Source organism: Dipteris shenzhenensis, chromosome 17, assembly GCF_047967505.1.
Source record: "Dipteris shenzhenensis isolate YYH24624 ecotype China chromosome 17, Dip_SZ_1.0, whole genome shotgun sequence".
NCBI lineage: Eukaryota > Viridiplantae > Streptophyta > Polypodiopsida > Gleicheniales > Dipteridaceae > Dipteris > Dipteris shenzhenensis.
Window position 1 is genome coordinate 18,634,026 of NC_141612.1, and position 18,627 is coordinate 18,652,652.

At 42.7% G+C, this 18,627-nt stretch overlaps 1 pseudogene; it reads right to left on the reverse strand.

Annotated features, from left to right (window-relative positions):
- Nucleotides 1-464: 464 nt before the first annotated feature.
- The window catches only part of LOC147891798 (mitochondrial uncoupling protein 5 pseudogene), a 131,836-nt pseudogene continuing 113,673 nt past the window's right edge, over nt 465-18,627 (reverse strand).

An 18,627-nucleotide genomic window follows, 5' to 3' on the forward strand; every position in this document is an offset into this window, starting at 1 on the left:
AATGGGGATTTGTGGACAACATCAAAACTTAGCACAAGATGAAAACACAAACTCTCATGAAGAACTATTTGCTCCCAACTTATGCATTTGGCACCACCACTTATACCTTGGCTGAGTGTGGTAATCATACCTTGTGTGCTTGGATGAAATGTAGATGATTGCATGCATTTTGATAGTTTTATAATAGCGATTCTTTGGATGGAAGTGTCCATATGTTGGATATTGTGCCTTTTTGGAGCCTTGTTGTGCTTGGATGAAATGTAAATGATTGCATGCATTTTGATAGTTTTATAATAGCTATTCTTTGGATGGAAGTGTCCATGCATGAATAAACAGTAGTTGTTGCTTCTCAGGTGTCAATGCATTTTCTGAGAAAGCTTTTCTTAAAAGTTGAATAAGAAACAAAGCTGATGTTTGTCCCAGCTAGTGTATAGGAAATCCGAGAGTGAGAAAATGCGCAGAGCTCAAAAATGTTGAAGCAAGTGACGGATCTGCTCGAGAGTGACGAAGAGAAGCACCGTGAAGGAGCCTTGTTTCATCAAGGTGGGCACGAACCCCTTGTACAGAGCCATTGGCCCTTCTGCTTCCACCGTCTTCATGGCACAGTCGAGCGCCCCTCTGTAAGAAACTTCTTGCCCAGCCTCCGCCTTCATGTTCATCACCCTCTTCTTTATCACGTCTATGGGATTCGACGCCACCGCCGCTACCACGCCTGCCGCGCAGCTCGCCGTCACATGCATGGCTACCCCATCCTCCATCACACCTCTCTCCATCAAACTCTCCTTGGCTTGATCATACGTCGCTGCCTGCGACGCCGTCAACACCATCGCTCTTTGCACCCTCAGCGCCGAGCCCCTCCACAGAGACGTGACCCCTTCTTGCTTCACCATCCTCGCCAACGCGTCTGCCACACTCTTGTAGTTCCGTCTTTCGTGGAAGGGAAGCCGCCCGTCCGCCTGCATCCGTACCCTGGCCACATCTGCGGGATTCATGCCCACAGCGGCACCCACTCCTCCTGCCACCAGACCAGCAGCGATCTTCTTGAGAACTGGAAAGCCCCCTTCCGTCGGCGGTGATCTCTTTCTGGAGGAATTAGCGAGAGCGAGGGCGTGGTGAAGGGCGATGATCTCTTTCTGGAGCTGCATTGGGACGTTGATCAGATCGTGGAGGGGATGATGGGTGGAGCAACCATTGACGATGGAGGCGAGGCCACCTTCCACAAACCCGTTGAGGCTCTGCATGGAGGGATCAATGTGATGAGAGGAGAGAGCAGGATAGATTAGAAAGAGGCAGTGGCGAGGCTGAATGGAGAGCTTCCCATGAAGAGCAAATGAAATGAGGGGGGGTTTAAAACTTATATACACAAGATTTGGACGCGGTTGCACCTGCGGAAAGCTACGCTTTTCATTCGAGTATTCCCGCCTTTGCCACCTGGCTGAAAGCTACGCTTTTCATTAGCTCGAAATGTCTCTTTGGGGTTTTGCACGATTTTCGACTCATCGGCAAATGTGAGCATTGATGGTCCGTTACTACTACTCCAACCAATGGGCTTTTGCCAAGTGGGATTCTAAGTATTGCATTCCCTGCTCCTCGAGCTGACACCCTCCTCTTTCTATCCAATCAAACAACGCCGCCTATAAGTTTGCGGCACCCTACAACTATCCTTGCAAATCGTCAGACTTTCAGTGAGCTCAAAGAGATCATTAAGGGCACCTTCACTCTGGTTCACGCGAAATATTTCATTTGGAGCCTAGATATCACACCAGCCACACATTCTAGGCTACGTGTGCACTAGCCCTACAAGGAGCAACGGTAGCTCACGCGGTTTGGGAACTCTTTCACTTGAGTGGCTCTTCCATTCTGTTTCCTTCAGGGAAAAGATACCTCCTGCCTAATAGCGTAGGCCACAAACAATAGCCAGCATAGTCCACGGGCAGCATGCTCCTCATAGTTGTGCAGTGTGAGTTCAAAACAACAATTAAAATATTTAAAAATGCATAAATTTCTAAGCTTTTAAGTCAAATAGATTATGTGTTGCTTGTAAACTTTGCAATGTTGCGAAGGCATGAAGCTACTTTTCACTATCTTCTACATTTTCATTGTAGGATTTCCTTGCTTTTGTGTGTGCATATATATCCAAGGCAATGTCGAATAACAAAATGTCAAAATGATCATTTGGATGTACACTTCCTTGCCAAGGAGGTCACTTGTCATATGTAACCCTATCACCTTAGTTTAACAGATGGGTTTTACCACCAAACTTTTATATCTTCAATTTCTTTTCTTGGTTTTCACTTTCATACTTAATAGAAGTCTATTGCACAAGAAGAAAAAACATGTGAGAATAAAACTCAAATTAAATGGTATGCAAACTTGCCGAGGTTGTGCAAGGGGAATAAGCACTTGTATGCTAGCTTGAAAAAGAAAGGGGCTTTCTTCATCCATCTTGAGAAACATCTAGCTAGGGGGGCATTTTCACCAATTGTAATAGCATTCTGTGCTCAGCCACCATCATGTTGTTTCATTTAGAAGACCTGAATAGACTTTACCACAAAGGGTGTTAACTAGAATAGCTCCCCTATCCAATTGATTAACAACTTGGCTTGCCTCGTAAGGTTGACGTTCTTCTTGAGTAAGCAAGCTCATTGAGAAAGCTACCTTACAGATTATTTTTCTTACATTGGTGCTAAGTGGATCCCATGAGGAGAGTTTCGGGCATGCCAATGCTTAAACAAAGCTTGTGGATCCTCCTTGTAGATCTCCTCCATAAGAGGACTTTTTTTGCACCTCTCGCATGGGCTTACTCCTTGTGCTGTTAGGCTGAGATGACTACACTTTTCCATCAATGTGCTTTGGGTATCTTTTCTAGATTGCCAGGTAAGATTCTTTTCTCCTGGCCCAAATATTTTCGTAAAACTCAACTTTTTGGCTTGTTGATGCAGGTTAGCGCCGAGCTGCTCCAAGCTGATAGACAAACTTTCAAAAGGCATCTACTCCCATTGAGCCATGTGGTCTAATGATCAACTTGTGAATGTGGATCATATACAATCTACAAAACAACTTACACACACACACACACACACACACACACACATATAAATACAAATATTGCCCAACCAACTAAGGTCTTACAAAATATTTGCCACTTGACGATCATGGAAGAGAACTACCACCACTTTAGAGACAATTAGGAACAAGAACAAAATAAGTTGGTGGGACATAGCACTTGGCGGATCCAAAGGAGGGTGGAGATAAGGGCAAAACAAGAGGTGCAACAGGAGTGTTGAGTGGGAGGTGAGGGTGGAGTAGTGGGCTATGGAGATGAGGGTGGAGAAATGTGAAGTCAATGAAGGTGGTGGCTCGATACAAGGGTGGAGTCATGTGAAGTGGACGAGGCTGCATGGCACTTAAATAGCCACTACCTACACAGCCACCTTGACGAGCAATTGGCTATTTTGATCAAATTGCAATCAATGAGAAACTCATTGCATAACTGAGGGGAACTACCATAAATTTTTCCCAACATGGCACTTTGTTTTGAAGGAAAAAAAGGGCAAAACCCCAAACCTCTTTGAAATGCATCGCAAACTTCACTAGCCACAATGGTGGTATAAGATGATAATCCCATCATGAAAGCCAGGTGCTTGTAGAAGCTTGGCCCAGTATCTCATCGGTTATAAGCTTGATGGCTAAAAAGCAACAAATTTGAGTCATCCCACTTAATTCTAATAGATCTTCAATGGTAGGCACTTAATCCTAACCACCCATTAGTTCACCTAGACGACGCTAGGTCTACACCATCTTTTTTCCAAATACCATTATGTTACGTCACATTATCAAATTTGTGTCTATAAAGATGAAGGCGACATAAGTTACAAGGGTTAAAAACTAGTACTCACTAAATATTTTTGCTAGTGTTAATAGTTAGAAGTCACGTATGCACGATCACTAACTAGTAATACGTGGTAGTGCCACCAAGGTGGCCAATTTCTACCATGATTATTATAAGTGTCCATGTTCCAATTAAGCCTATTCAAAGCCATCCTCGGGGGGGTCACTCATCATATGTAACCCTATCACGTGAGTTCAACAGATGGGTTTTTATTAATTCAATTACTTATAGATTTATATATACATAATGAAGTAATTTAATACCCAAAGGTTAATATACAGAAGGGCGTTTTATATTAAAAATTGTCTAGAAGCTTGCAACATGTGACATGGATATTTGCATAGAGTGGCTTATGTCATGGGACATTTTGAAGTGCTATTACTGGCATTTTCCTTTTGAAATGAGTCAGCGCTCCTCTTGCATTTTCTTGAATTCTAGAGAATTCTAAAAACCTTTTCTCTCTTTATTGCTCTTTTTGGCCTTTGCATTAGGATGAGATTAGGATACTATGGTTTCTTGAATTCTAGAGAATTCTAAAAACCTTTTCTCTCTTTATTGCTCTTTTTGGCCTTTGCATTAGGATGAGATTATGATGCTATGATTTTCTCTCTTTATTGCTCTTTTTTGGCCTTTTCATTAGGATGAGATTAGGATGCTATGCTTTCTTGCATACATTGATCTCTAATCTTGATGAACATTAAATTTGAATTTATTTTTTGAAGTTTTTTAATCTCATCACTTTCTTTTTCTTTCTATCCACAGAGAGATTGCATTGAATCAATGGTGGAGGAGTATTTTTGAAGTTGATGCCCCTTATACTTGATTTTCTTTAGTTCTACTCAGTCTATTTAGCACTGCCTTTGTAAAGATCCTTCAGGCTCTCAAACAATTGATCTATTATTTGAAAATGGATAGATAGTGGAGAAACACTTCTATAATTAAATCCATCGGATAAAACCTGTGAGAGTAAAGAAGTAAGGTATCTATTTTTAGATACCCCTATTCAAAAGGATTCTCCCACTTGGGAAAATATAGTATCCATATAGCACTTGTGCCTAGAGTTGTAGATTAGCAAGTACCATGAGCATCACTACCAGTTAGTTTGAACTAGAACATGGTAAACATGATCAATTTAAAGTAAATGAAAGAATAAAACATAGGTGTTAGCATGGCTCTCTACAAGCTCTCTACAAGCTGTGAAGGTAATAACTCATGCAATCTTATCTTAATCTTGCTAAATCTTGCTGCCAAAATCTAATGGCCCTTCAATGGGCCGCCGCTTTTGAAATCCCCTCCTAATCCTCTTCCATCTTCCTCGCCATCTCCTTCTCCCCCATCCTCCACGATCCCCTCTTGCTAAATCAACACCCTCTCCACTTCTTCCTCTTCGAACACTGATGTGGATCTATCAAAGGCTTCACCTTCCCTGGATTCCTTGAGCATGCAATGCTTTACCTGCCTCGATTCAGGCATCCCTAGATTCCTTTTGATCTCTTGCAGGTTGTAGATTACTGCCCAACTCTCCAGGACTGCTATTGGACCTATCGTAATCTTGGTTGCTTTGGGCTGCAGCACTGTGATTGTTGCATGCATGAGACGTTGGTCTGGTGCAGTCATTGCCAGTAGCTTCATCCATTGGTCATTGAAGGTCTCCATCTCTAGGATCACATCCAGGTTCTTATTGATTTTGCAATTGGCCCTGTGGCTCACCAGGATGGAAGGGAGGGCTAATCGTAAGGCAAAGAAAGAAAAAATTCTTTTTCTTTACCATTCTGGGATCGTCGCACATTTCGATGTCTGGCTTTGTTTCACCAAATTCTACTCCTGTTTGGGGTCGGAGTCTACCCTCATCTTGATCTTCCATTTTTGGTGAGAAAGACCTTTTGTTGACGTCAGGGGTCTTTAAGTTGCCCTATTCTGTGCCTCTTTTGGGCGAGAGAATGCCTTGCATGGCTTCTACAACTTTGGCTAAGGCCTTCATAGCCATTTCTTTTGGGTTCTTGCCCATTCGTACATCTACATCTTTTGGCTGCAGGTCGCCTTTGATGTTTCCTACATTTTTTGGTAGCAGGTTACCATCGCCATTTGTGGGGTCTTTAGCTCGTCGTGTTTTTCTCCATGACTGGGCTGGAGGGTGCCTTTGTCAGTGTCTTTGTGCCCTTCTTTTTGTCTTTGCCCTTCGGTGAGGGGATGGAGATCTATGTCTACTGTAGTGTCATTGGCTGCTTTACTATTTGCCTGGTCCTTTCTTTTTGTCAGGTCTTGCTGGGTCTTTCCTGTAGGAGCATCTGCATTTGTAGGCTGCAGGTTGCCTTTGTTTTGTAGGTCTATGTTTGCTGCATATTAACTTTGCCCTTTGATTTTGGGTAGGCCCAAGATTGTGTTCTCTGCTCGATCGTCTTCCTCATTGAGGAGAATTAGGAGACCTGTGGGTCACGGAAGTCCATGGCTGGTTTAGGTCCATGCCCAGCTTGATACCATGTAGAAATCTGAGTCGTGCGGATAGACATAGAATTGATTATATTGAATCTTTGGAATGTGTCAATTACATAGGTGTTGATAAGACGGTTACCAAGAGTTGTGACCTCTTGGATCTTTCGTGTGTGTGCATGAGACCTTAATGGCCTTAGTTCCAAGAGAAATGCTCTTGATATCCCAGACTAACGAACATAAGTGATGACATCACGGCCCATAAGCTCATTTGAAATGTGCTTACAGGGCATATTTATTCTCAATAATGGATTCTTCTGTCTACCTCATGATACTCCGAAACCCTTTTAGAGATACCCACTTTCATTCATGGCTTTCCACATGTATGCAAATCAGTTTCATGGGATCCTCATCACTCTATGGACGTTGCTTCAATTTTGTTCAGTCGTTGGTTGACTGTAAGATTTTAAAGTCTAATATGCACAATTCGAAGTTGGGTTGCTCATCCATAGCTTAGGATTTCTCATTTACCTTACTCCTTCCCCTTTACCTTACATAAGCTCTCTAATAAGTTTGTTCATAAGGCATTGCATCTCGAAAAGGCAGTTTTGGGAACGACTCAATTGGAGTTTATAGCTTGCCTTCTACTGAGAGGGTTTCTATTAATTGTCCCTTGGATTTGTGCAGGTCACCAAGGAGACTCTCTGTTCGTTTTGTGCCTAGTTAGCAATCCAAAATCAAAACTATAATTGAAATAAAGGTATGATAGTTTTTCTTTCTCTGCTCAATGACCCATCTGTTGGCAAATTTTCGATAAGTTGATAAGGTTACATGAATTCTTGAGTTCCAACCTCAATGGACCTTCTTTATCAATGACAAAGCGAGGGCAAAGACTTGCTACTCAGTTTGTACCTGATATACATGGATATCTTTTTGATGCAATCACTGAAATTTATGAAAAAGAAAAAGAAAAGCATGGAATCATGTCAAGGATTCCCTTCATCATAGTGGAAGATGAAACTGCAATAAAGAAGCGGATAAGGTAACCTCCTTTTTCTCTAAATTATTTTCATAATCTAAATCTTGTTTTTGAATTCAAGAGGATTGCATATGATCTTACAAACTTGTGCTTATTATTGCTTGTAGGTGGAATCCAAAGGATGACATGCTTGTGGGTTTTGATGGATATAAAGTAGATGATCATGAGTGCATGACTACATGCATGATCAAAGTGGGAGAAGGACAAAAAGGATATGATCAGATTATTGATGCATTTCAAAATTGTGTCATTGGTGGATGTGCAAGAGTTTTTCTTGCCAATCCATTGCATGATGCACTCCCACGCTTGGTTCTTGCACTTGATTGCACTTGCAGCCGATTTGATGCAAGTTTTGTTCGCAAGCAATGGGATGCTATTTTAAACTTATGGAATGAGAAGCTAAAGACCACGGTTGTGGTCCAATTATTGGACATGCATCTGATGGTGATAGTCAGTGAAGAACATTGATGATCTCCAATTATCTAGATAAAAGAGGTAGTAGATCTGGGATTAAATGGGATGGATGGCCTCTCTTTGTAAAAATTTTAGAAAATCAAGTTTTTGGGTTGCATGATCAAGATTTTGTACATAATGGAAAAAAGTTAGTCAATGTTCTTGACAAGCCTAAGCGCCAATTAGCTATTGGCAATGTTTGGATCACCTTAAATCATGTCATTATTGTGTATGATGCTTTTTCTATCGACAACCATATGCTAAGGGAGGGAGACATTAGGCGAGATGACCGCCAAAATTGGGCTAGAGCTCAAAGAATATGCAGTAGACAAGTGCAATGGTGCTTGGGAGAATTGGCAAACAATGGAATTCATAGAAAAGAGAGGAGCATGCTAGGAACACAAGCTTATCTTGAAATTGCTGGAGACTACATCGACATCTTCTTATCTCCACATTTGAATCTTGTGGATCGAGTCTATCTTGCAGGCAAAGTCTCTTTTTTCTTTCAAATTTGGAGGTCTTGGATTGTTCATCATGCCAACTATACGTTGAATAGAAACTTCATAACTAAGGAAGCTTTCTTGGATGTGCAACTCTCATGCCATTTTGTGGTCCTATTGATCAAGTACTTTAGAGAATTTTGTCCAGGCCTAAGGTGTCCTTTACATCTTACAGGTTCAAATGCAGTTGAAATCTTCTTCAGCAAGATTGGAAGCATGGTGGGACAAGAACACGCTTATGACTTGATGGATATGCTACATAGTGCAGGTAGTATGAATAGGCTTGTGGGAAGTAGCAAGCTAAGGGTGTCCACTTTTTGTTCACTCCCCAATCCTTAGGAGGTGGAAAAACAAGCTTTTTAGCACACAAAAATGCAAATCTCACCTACTTCCCTATGGATCTAGTCTTTGAAGTCTTCTGACACAACATCACACTTGCTATTGTGCACACAATCGTGTAGTATGATCAAAAATTCGATGCACACACTAAAAATTTCTTTGTGTCACACGGCATGGTTCCAAGGTGGTCACACGTTTGTCACGAACAGAGAGTGTCATATTAAATTCTAAATTTCTCACTTATTTTAGATTAAATGTTATTGAAACTTTGTAAGTGGTCTCTTTGCATTATGTAGAGCTTAACTTGATTTATTGGTAATTTTTTGAATGATTTATCTAATTATAAATAATTATTTATAATGAATAAAGTCATAAAATACATGCATTTTAGTAGCACACCACATTTTTTTAGTATTTTGAATAATTAAGCAAATCCAATTCACATAAAGGTGTGTGGTTGAATCATCAAATCCCAAATCCAACGGTTAGATTTAGGAAGATTGAAGTTTAATTTTTACTTTTACTCCTCAAAGGATCAACAAAGAATATTAAAAATAAATCTAGTAATTCTCAAACATGACCAAACATTTCAAAAATGTCAATATTTTTAGTCCTCTGCATGATGAATAAGAGGAAAAAATTTTGGTTAAATTTGAGTAAGGGAAACGTACAATATGGCCTCCAAGAGTGAAATCTCCCTTTTGTGGGGGAAAAAGGGTCACCCAAGCCTAATACCAAGACAAGGTAGGCTGGGTATTAGGCTTGGTGAGGTAGGCTAAAAGCATCATCGACCCTAGTGGCAAGCCTTTGGAGTGTGCATGCTGCCCATGCGGAAGGTTGAGTCATCAAAACCATGCCACGTTGTTAGACCACGTGGTGCCATGTCATCAAGGAAATGTGACATCACTCCTTGCCATGTCACCTTACATTGCCACACGTGCTGCCACATGTGTCACCTCATCATTCCACATCATGAGCCATGTCATCACACCTTGCCACCTTGGCATACCTCGTCAACCTTGCCACGTCACCAATCCCTCCACCTCAATTTGCCATGTCAATCTACCACCTCATGAATGCCAACTCATCATGCCACATCACCTTTCCATGTCATGGAAGAGACTATATTGCCACATCATGACCATGCATGGTGCCACATCAGCCACATGTATACACATGACGATGTGCAAGGCATAGAATACCTCGATCGAGGTATATGACCTGCGTGAGGCATACAATACCTCGATCGAGGTATATGACCGAGGGGTATGTGGGGTATGTGCTATGACTGAGGGGTACCTCGATCGAGGTTTATACATGCGTAATGCATTGAATACCTCGATTGAGGTATATGATCTGATCGAGGTATATGATCTGGGCATAGCATACCTCGATCGAGGTATTTGAAGGTACAAAACTTAGCCAATTAGTTTCAATCTTAGCACCAAAACTTAGCCAATTAGTTTCAATCTTAGCACCTCTCCACCAATAATAATGAAGAGCAATCTAAGAGCAATCTAGTGGATGAGTTAAGGCTCTCTATAAGACACCACGTTTTGGTTCATTTCACCCATTCTTAGCCATTCTTGCCTCCTCATCACTTTGTCACACCTTCCATCCTACTTTCATTGAGAATGGGTTCTCAAAGCCATAGAGCTAGTAGACGTGAAAGATGTAGGAACCCCCCCCCAAATCTCATTGACGAGGAGCGCAAGTGGAAGGCCCGTGAGCGCAAGAGAGCCTCTAGAGCTTGAGCTCGCGCTGCCACCACTGATCCACCTCCATCTCTACCTCTACATCCCACCTCCACGCCCACCTCCACCCCCACCCCCACCCCCACCTCCATTGTCCCCCCATCCTCATCTGCTCCCCTACCTCTAGCCTCCGCCCTTCCCCTAGCCACCTACATTTTGGCCTCCACCTCTACCTCTTCCCCCTCCACCCTCCCCCCTCCCCCTCCCCCTCTCCCTCCCCCCGCTCCCCTTGGCGCCTCCCTTCCCCCATCCACCCTACCATCTCCCATTGATCCCCTTGCCCCACCTTGCAGCAGCAGTGTTGGTTCACGACGTGACTTGCCGAAGTCCACTATCCATCGTCGTACTAGCAAGATTGTGCAGTCTTTTTTTGTGACCTCACGCAAACTTCGCAGTCTTCTCTTCTCACGTCCTTGATTGATCACCCTGACTTGGTAGAGTGTAGGAGGCTTGCTGGTCTTGGTGCATGTAGAGATAGGGTTGTATCTAGCGAGGTCCTTAGTAGTGTTCGATGTTCCTATTCTTCTATTAAGCATAGGAACTCCAGTGATGCCTTGGCAGCACGTCGTGCTATTGTGGCTACCATTAATAGACCTCATATGATAGGCCATGTGCATACCACTTCACGTCTTCTTCAGATTGCACCGCGCACATTGCGAGCAGGCATTGCGAGCAGGCATCATTAGGAGGCAGAGTCTAGAGGATAGTGAGACTGATGCTCTTTGGGCTTCGAGTGGTCGTGCACCTCGCAGCGATCGATTGTTGGATGATTCCACTAGGTCCTTCATACAACAGTTTTGGGAACTCCAGTGATGCCTTGGCAGCACGTCGTGCTATTGTGGCTACCATTAATATACCTCATATGATAGGCCATGTGCATACCACTTCACGTCTTCTTCAGATTGCACCGCGCACATTGCGAGCAGGCATCATTAGGAGGCAGAGTCTAGAGGATAGTGAGACTGATGCTCTTTGGGCTTCGAGTGGTCGTGCACCTCGCAGCGATCGATTGTTGGATGATTCCACTAGGTCCTTCATACAACAGTTTTGGGAGGAGCATTGCAGAGCATCCCCGGTGTTCAAGAAGGCATTGTGGAAGAGGGTGTCACGCGGTGTGTACATTGAGCATGGTGCTTTTTTTTTGGAGTGTACCCAGACTGAGTTGTACACTCAGTTTGTAGAGGTGCACCCGGAGTTCAAGATTGGGCAAAGGTCATTTGAGCGATGCAGGCCATGGTTTGTGCGATGCTCTCAGGAGCGTGACACATGCTGTTGTGACTACCATGTGGATTTTGGATTGATGTATGACGTATTCCGTTCCCTTGATGGTCATAGGGGAGTGGTTCCTACTAGCCCTCACAACTTCATTCATTCCATATTGTGTACACGAGATGGTGATGCTTTATTCCACTCGATTATGTGGAAGGCAGGTGTACTTTGTGTGGCGACTTTGCTAGAGTGCCACGAGTTGCACTAGATACTTGTGATGTGCAGATGGTTCGTTGGTAGCAGTATGAGTACAGTACCTTGACATTAGATGGTGGTGCACAGTCGAGGAGGTTGCAGCTTGTGGGGAAGGAGACACCACGTGTTGTATTCATTGACAGTTTTCGAGGGAAGTTGCCACCGCTACATATGCCACTCGCACACTGCGAAATGGGAGGATCGTCAGTTCCGTGCATGTTTGAGGACATTTCCTAAAGGGGTGGTTGTCTCAGTGGTGGACTTTGCGGAGAATTACACCTTTGCACCACAACATGAGATCCAATCGGAGTATTATTTCTCCGAACAGGTGACGTGTGATTGAGTATTGATTTTTTCCCCGCCTCATTATATTGAATTATTTCAATAGTCATATTTTTCTTCAATGCCATATTGCAGGTTGCTATATTTGTGCACATTAGCTATCGTCATGCACAGGCTCATGTGGATGGCATTGATAGCACCATGGACTCACGCATCATTGTGCGAGAGTATCACTTCTACATTAGTGATGATCGATCGCATGATGCCCATTTTGTGCAGCATTGCTTCACTTTGCATGATAGTTTCTTGAGGGATCATGGTGTCACATGGCAGCGGCACTAGATCTGGTCAGACGGCTGCGGTGGTCAGTTCAAATCCATTAGACAGTTTTATTGGTTCTGCAGATGGCACCATGAGACAGGCATTTCGATCACATGGAGCTACTTCGAGACAGGGCACGGTAAGGGAGAGCACGATGGTGCAGGTGCTTGCGTGAAGCATGCTTTGCGTCGATACCAGTTGCGTCACAATGCCAATCGCTTCAAGGATGCACATGATGTGGTGCGGTGGTGCAGCCAGCACTTATCCACTAGTGCTATCTCCTCGTTTCAGTCGCGTGACGATAGGGTGGTGAGCCGGTATTTTTGGTGCATGGACATTGGGAGTCTTGATCGGTCTAGGCCTTTTGATTGTCATTCTATGCCTGGCACTCTTGATTTTCATTCCATTAGGAGCGTAGGTGAGTCTCACCCCATGATCTTTTCTGATATTTTGCGTATTGGTGATATCTTCGCGGTTATTGCTTCGGAGGGCAATGAGGAGGGTGTGGATTATTACTTGTTGCGATGCTCTATACTAAAGAGTGTGCTGAATGAGGATACAGTGGATGGGCATGGGATGCACTTCAATGCTCATAGCATGATTGTAGATGGCCACTATTTTCAGCAAATACAAAGGCGTGGTTGCTATATTGAGTTCCAGGAGTACATGGCGGATCAGGAGGCATACATGCATTCTCATCTTGTTGTTGGGATCAAGATTACTTTGAGTCGTGTTTGCACTCGCAAGGCGACATCCACTCCACAATGGGGCCTTGCAGTGGCGGATCACGAGAGCATACTTGCAACTATTGGCATGAGAGCTGATCCTGAGGAGTAGCACATTACATATCATATTTTTTGGGATCATCAGTTGATCAAATTGATTTTTATTGGGTATCACTAGTTGATTACACATTTTTGTATTCAATATGTATAGGCTCACTGTGTGACCGTACCATTGTAATTTTCATGGACTCATATTTTGTATTTCACTTTGATGGCTATATACACGTTCATACACATCATTGTATTAGATTCTATTTTATACATGATGTCCGATGTCTTCTCAATGGTATTTGTTCTATTTGTAAAACAAAAAATTGTTTATTAGTAGTAATGTTGTAATTTGTTTTGTGCTTTAGGACATTTTAAAAATGTGATTAAGAAAATTCGTGCACATACTAATGAAATATGCATGTGGACTTATCTGTTGAGGATGAAACTTCGCACGACTCTTAGGCCACCCTAGACATACATCCATGCAAGATTTGGTCTCCAACTGATTTGGTATGCGCCACGTGGAAGGTATAATGCGTACATTTTTACAATCCCTACTAGCACGACTATGTATGAAAAATGGCACACGTACTAATGAAATATGCATGTGGACTTATCTGTTGGAGATTAAACTTTGCACGGCTCTTAGGCTACTGTAGAGGTACATCCATGCAAGATTTGGTGCCCAACTGATTTGGTATGTGCCACGTGGAAGGACAAATGCGTACATTTTTAGAATCCCTACTAGCACGACTACGTATGAAAAATAGCACACGTACTAATGAAATACGCACGTGGACTTATCTGTTAGGGATGAAACTTCACACGGCTCTTAGACTACCCTAGACGTACATCCACGCAAGATTTGGTCTCGAACTAATTTGCTATGCGCCACGTGGAAGGTATAATGCGTACATTTTTACAATCCCTACTAGCACGACTACGTGTGAAAAATGGCGCACGTACTAACGAAATATGCATGTGGACTTATCTGTTGGAGATTGAACTTTGCACGACTCTTAGGCTACCGTAGACGTACATTCACGCAAGATTTGGTGCCTAACTGATTTGGTATGCGCCACGTGGAAGGTCAAATGTGTACATTTTTATAATCCCTACTAGCACGACTACGTATGAAAAATGGCGCACGTACTAATGAAATACGCACGTGGACTTATCTGTTGGGGATGAAACTTCACACGGCTCTTAGACTACCCTAGACGTACATCCACGCAAGATTTGGTCTCCAACTGATTTGTTATGTGCACGTGGAAGGTATAATGCGTACATTTTTACAATCCCTACTAGCACGACTACGTGTGAAAAATGGCGCACGTACTAACGAAATATGCAGGTGGACTTATCTGTTGGACATTAAACTTTGCACGGCTCTTAGGCTACCGTAGACATACATCCACGCAAGATTTGGTGTCCAACTGATTTGGTATGCGCCACGTGGAAGGACAAATGCGTACATTTTTACAATCCCTACTAGCACGACTACGTATGAAAAATGGCGCACGTACTAATGAAATATGCATGTGGACTTATCTGTTGGGGATGAAACTTCACACAGCTCTTAGGCTACGCTAGACGTACATCCACGCAAGATTTGGTCTCCAATTGATTTGGTTTGCACCACGTAGAAGGTATAATGCGTACATTTTTACAATCCCTACTAGCACGACTAAACCCTAAACCCTAAATCCTAAACCCTGTTGGGGATGAAACTTCACACAGCTCTTAGGCTACCCTAGACGTACATCCACGCAAGATTTGGTCTCCAACTAATTTGGTTTATGCCACGTACAAGGTATAATGTACAAGGTATAATGCATACATTTTTACAATCCCTACTAGCACGACCAAACCCTAAACCCTAAACCCTGAACCCTAAATCCTAAACCCTGTTGGGGATGAAACTTCACACAGCTCTTAGGCTACCCTAGACGTACATCCACGCAAGATTTGGTCTCCAACTGATTTGGTTTGCGCCACGTAGAAGGTATAATGTGTACATTTTTACAATCCCTACTAGCACGACCAAACCCTAAACCCTAAACCCTGAACCCTAAATCCTAAACCATATTGGGGATGAAACTTCACATGGCTCTTAGGCTACCCTAGACATACATCCATGCAAAATTTGGTCTCCAACTGATTTGGTTTGCGCCACGTAGAAGGTATAATGCGTACATTTTTACAATCCCTATTAGCACGACCAAACCCTGAACCCTAAATCCTAAACTCTGTTGGGAATGAAACTTCACACGGCTCTTAGGCTACCCTAGATGTACATCCATGCAAGATTTGGTCTCTAACTGATTTGGTTTGCACCATGTAGAAGGTATAATGCGTACATTTTTACAATCCCTACTAGCACGACCAAACCCTAAACCCTAAACCCTGAACCCTAAATCCTAAACCCTGTTGGGGATGAAACTTCACATGGCTCTTAGGCTACCTAGATGTACATCCACGCAAGATTTGGTCTCCAACTGATTTGGTTTGTGGCATGTAGAAGGTAAAATGTGTACATTTTTACAACCCTACTAGCACGACTAAACCCTAAACCCTAAACCCTGAACCATAAATCCTAAACCCTGTTGGGGATAAAACTTCACACAGCTCTTAGGCTACCCTAGACATACATCCATGCAAGATTTGGTCTCCAACTGATTTTGTTTGCGCCACGTAGAAGGTATAATGCGTACATTTTTACAATCCCTATTAGCACAACCAAACCCTAAACCCTAAACCCTAAACCCTAAATCCTAAACCCTGTTGGGGATGAAACTTCACACGGCTCTTAGGCTACCCTAGACGTACATCCACGCAAGATTTGGTCTCTAACTGATTTGGTTTGTGCCACATAGAAGGTATAATGCGTACATTTTTACAATCCCTACTAGCATGACCAAACCCTAAACCCTAAACCCTAAACCCTAAATCCTAAACCCTGTTGGGGATGAAACTTCACACGGCTCTTAGGCTACCCTAGACATACATCCATGCAAGATTTGGTCTCCAACTGATTTGGTATGCGCCACGTGGAAGGTATAATGCATACATTTTTGCAAGCACCTTTTCAATGCTTAATGTTTACAATTACGACACACGGCATTATTTTTAAAATACATTATGTTTTAGATGTGTGAATTGAGACCGTTACTCTAATCAGCTTGACCATCAATCCCTAAAGGCCAATTGTGCTTTCATTAATGACATCAAGCTGACATTTTTGAAACTAGCTAAGTTGATTAACTAACAACGGCTTATAGCTAGCATTTGATGGGTGAAGAGTAGGATGTCAACATATAGGGAATTCATCCAATAAAAGTGTGGCTATGGTGAAATATGTTTAATGAAATTGCTAATAGGCTCAAAAAAATTATCCTATATATGGGGCAGCTGATAGATTTAATTGCTACTACCATGCATTGTATCATGATAAACATTTATGAAACATTTGTAAACTAGGCTTTGTCTAAACAAAGCATGATCATGTTAATACCTGAAATCCATAGTCTAAATCTATTGATTCAAAAAACAAAGGCTACTATCGCTAATCAATTGGTGTAGAAACTTTTACCAAAAGATGCAGATGCATGAGCATCATAAATGAATTGTTGTGAGCACAAGTCGAGTAATAAACTACCACAACAACTCCAAAGTTTTACTGCCAACCATAGCCAATTGAGCCAATTATGGGATGCATGGCTAGTGACTTGTACTGCAATAGAAAATATGACTTGGTTCGGAAAAAAGAAGATTCTCAAGAATTGAGTGCAAAAGGTGACTTTATTCAAAATCATACTCTTAATTTTAAATACGGACATGGGGATGAAACTTTGCACGGCTCTTAGGTTTAGTGTAATAATTGCAAGCATTGATATATACGAAATTCAATATGATATTCAAAATGATAAAGTTTATACTTGAACACTTTTTCAATGCTTAATGTTTACAATTACTTCACATGGCATTCTTTTTTAAATACCTTATGTATTAGATGTGTGAATTGAGATATTCGAAATTCAAAATCATACTCCTAGTTTTAAATGTTTATGTTAGATTTGAACAAACTATAAACTGAGATAAAAAAAGTGTGAAGAACATCATGAAAGTATGAAAATGCTCATACATCATAAAAGTAAGAACAATATCATGAAAGTACCAAAATGAATCTGTACATCATCATCATCATCGTGCAGAAGTGCATCCCTAAAAAAGAAATGTGTGAAGCCTAAACAATCATCCTGAATCAGAATCTGATAACTCCACATATGATCCTCTAGTCATCCTCTGACGTGGCTCCTGTATGACCCGCTGCCCAACCATCCGCTGTGTGCCCTCAGGCAGCGGATCAGATGGGCCAACCTCATCCTGATGAAGAGGAGGGCATGTTGCACGAGCCACCGCTGCCATCTCTGCCTCCCTCGCCTCCTCTATGTATGCGCATCTCAGCTCCCATAGTCGTGCATCTGCGAATACTCGTGCCTCAAATCTAGTGCGAGTAATCGTCTCTACATGTAGAAGATGCTGGCCGCCCAAGCTGCTACTCCACCCACTGCTGCAATGATGTCTGCAGCTCTGCCTCTCGCTCAATACGGTGTGCCTCCTCTACTCGTGCCTCGTCACCTGGCATGAAATCACCATATGAAAAGTGTCGTGGAATGCACGCTGCAACCACCGATGTATCAGCACCCTCCTGCATCAGCAACGCTCTCTGTGCCTCCTCCCTGTAGTGCTCTGTCAAGACCATGCGAGCGAATGGATCAATGGCCTAATGATGACCAGGATACAGATCATCCATGCCTAATCCTCTGTATGTGGCCACATCAATGTCAGCAAAGCATACAGGGCACACTGATCATGCCACCATGTGGCGGGTCATGCAATGGAGATGTGCGATGTGGCCGCACCCTAGTCCAAACCACCCTACGGTGTCAAACTCCTTGTGGCAAAGGATGCAAGTGGTAGTAGGAAGCCTGGCTATGACTGTTGCGTCTATGGGTGTCCTAGTCGGCACATCTACAGGAGGAGCGGGGTATAGGGCCACGCTGGGGTCGATCCTATGGCGAGATGGATCATGACTAATATGCCTCAACTACAAAATATAGTGCTCCGCATGATGGTATGCTATGCGTGTCCGAATCCTCTGCTCCTCCAAATCTGCCTCCAACAGTCGTACATGAGACTCCATATCCTGACGCAATAGATGTGCCTGCAAAATGCAAACATGTCGCGTACATGGTGAGAATTAACCAAAAAACTTCAGTTCAAAACACGCTACAAAAAAATAAACTAACATAATCAAAATAACTAACCTCATCCCTAGACTTGGCCAACAATGCCTCCAACTCTGCAATCCGTG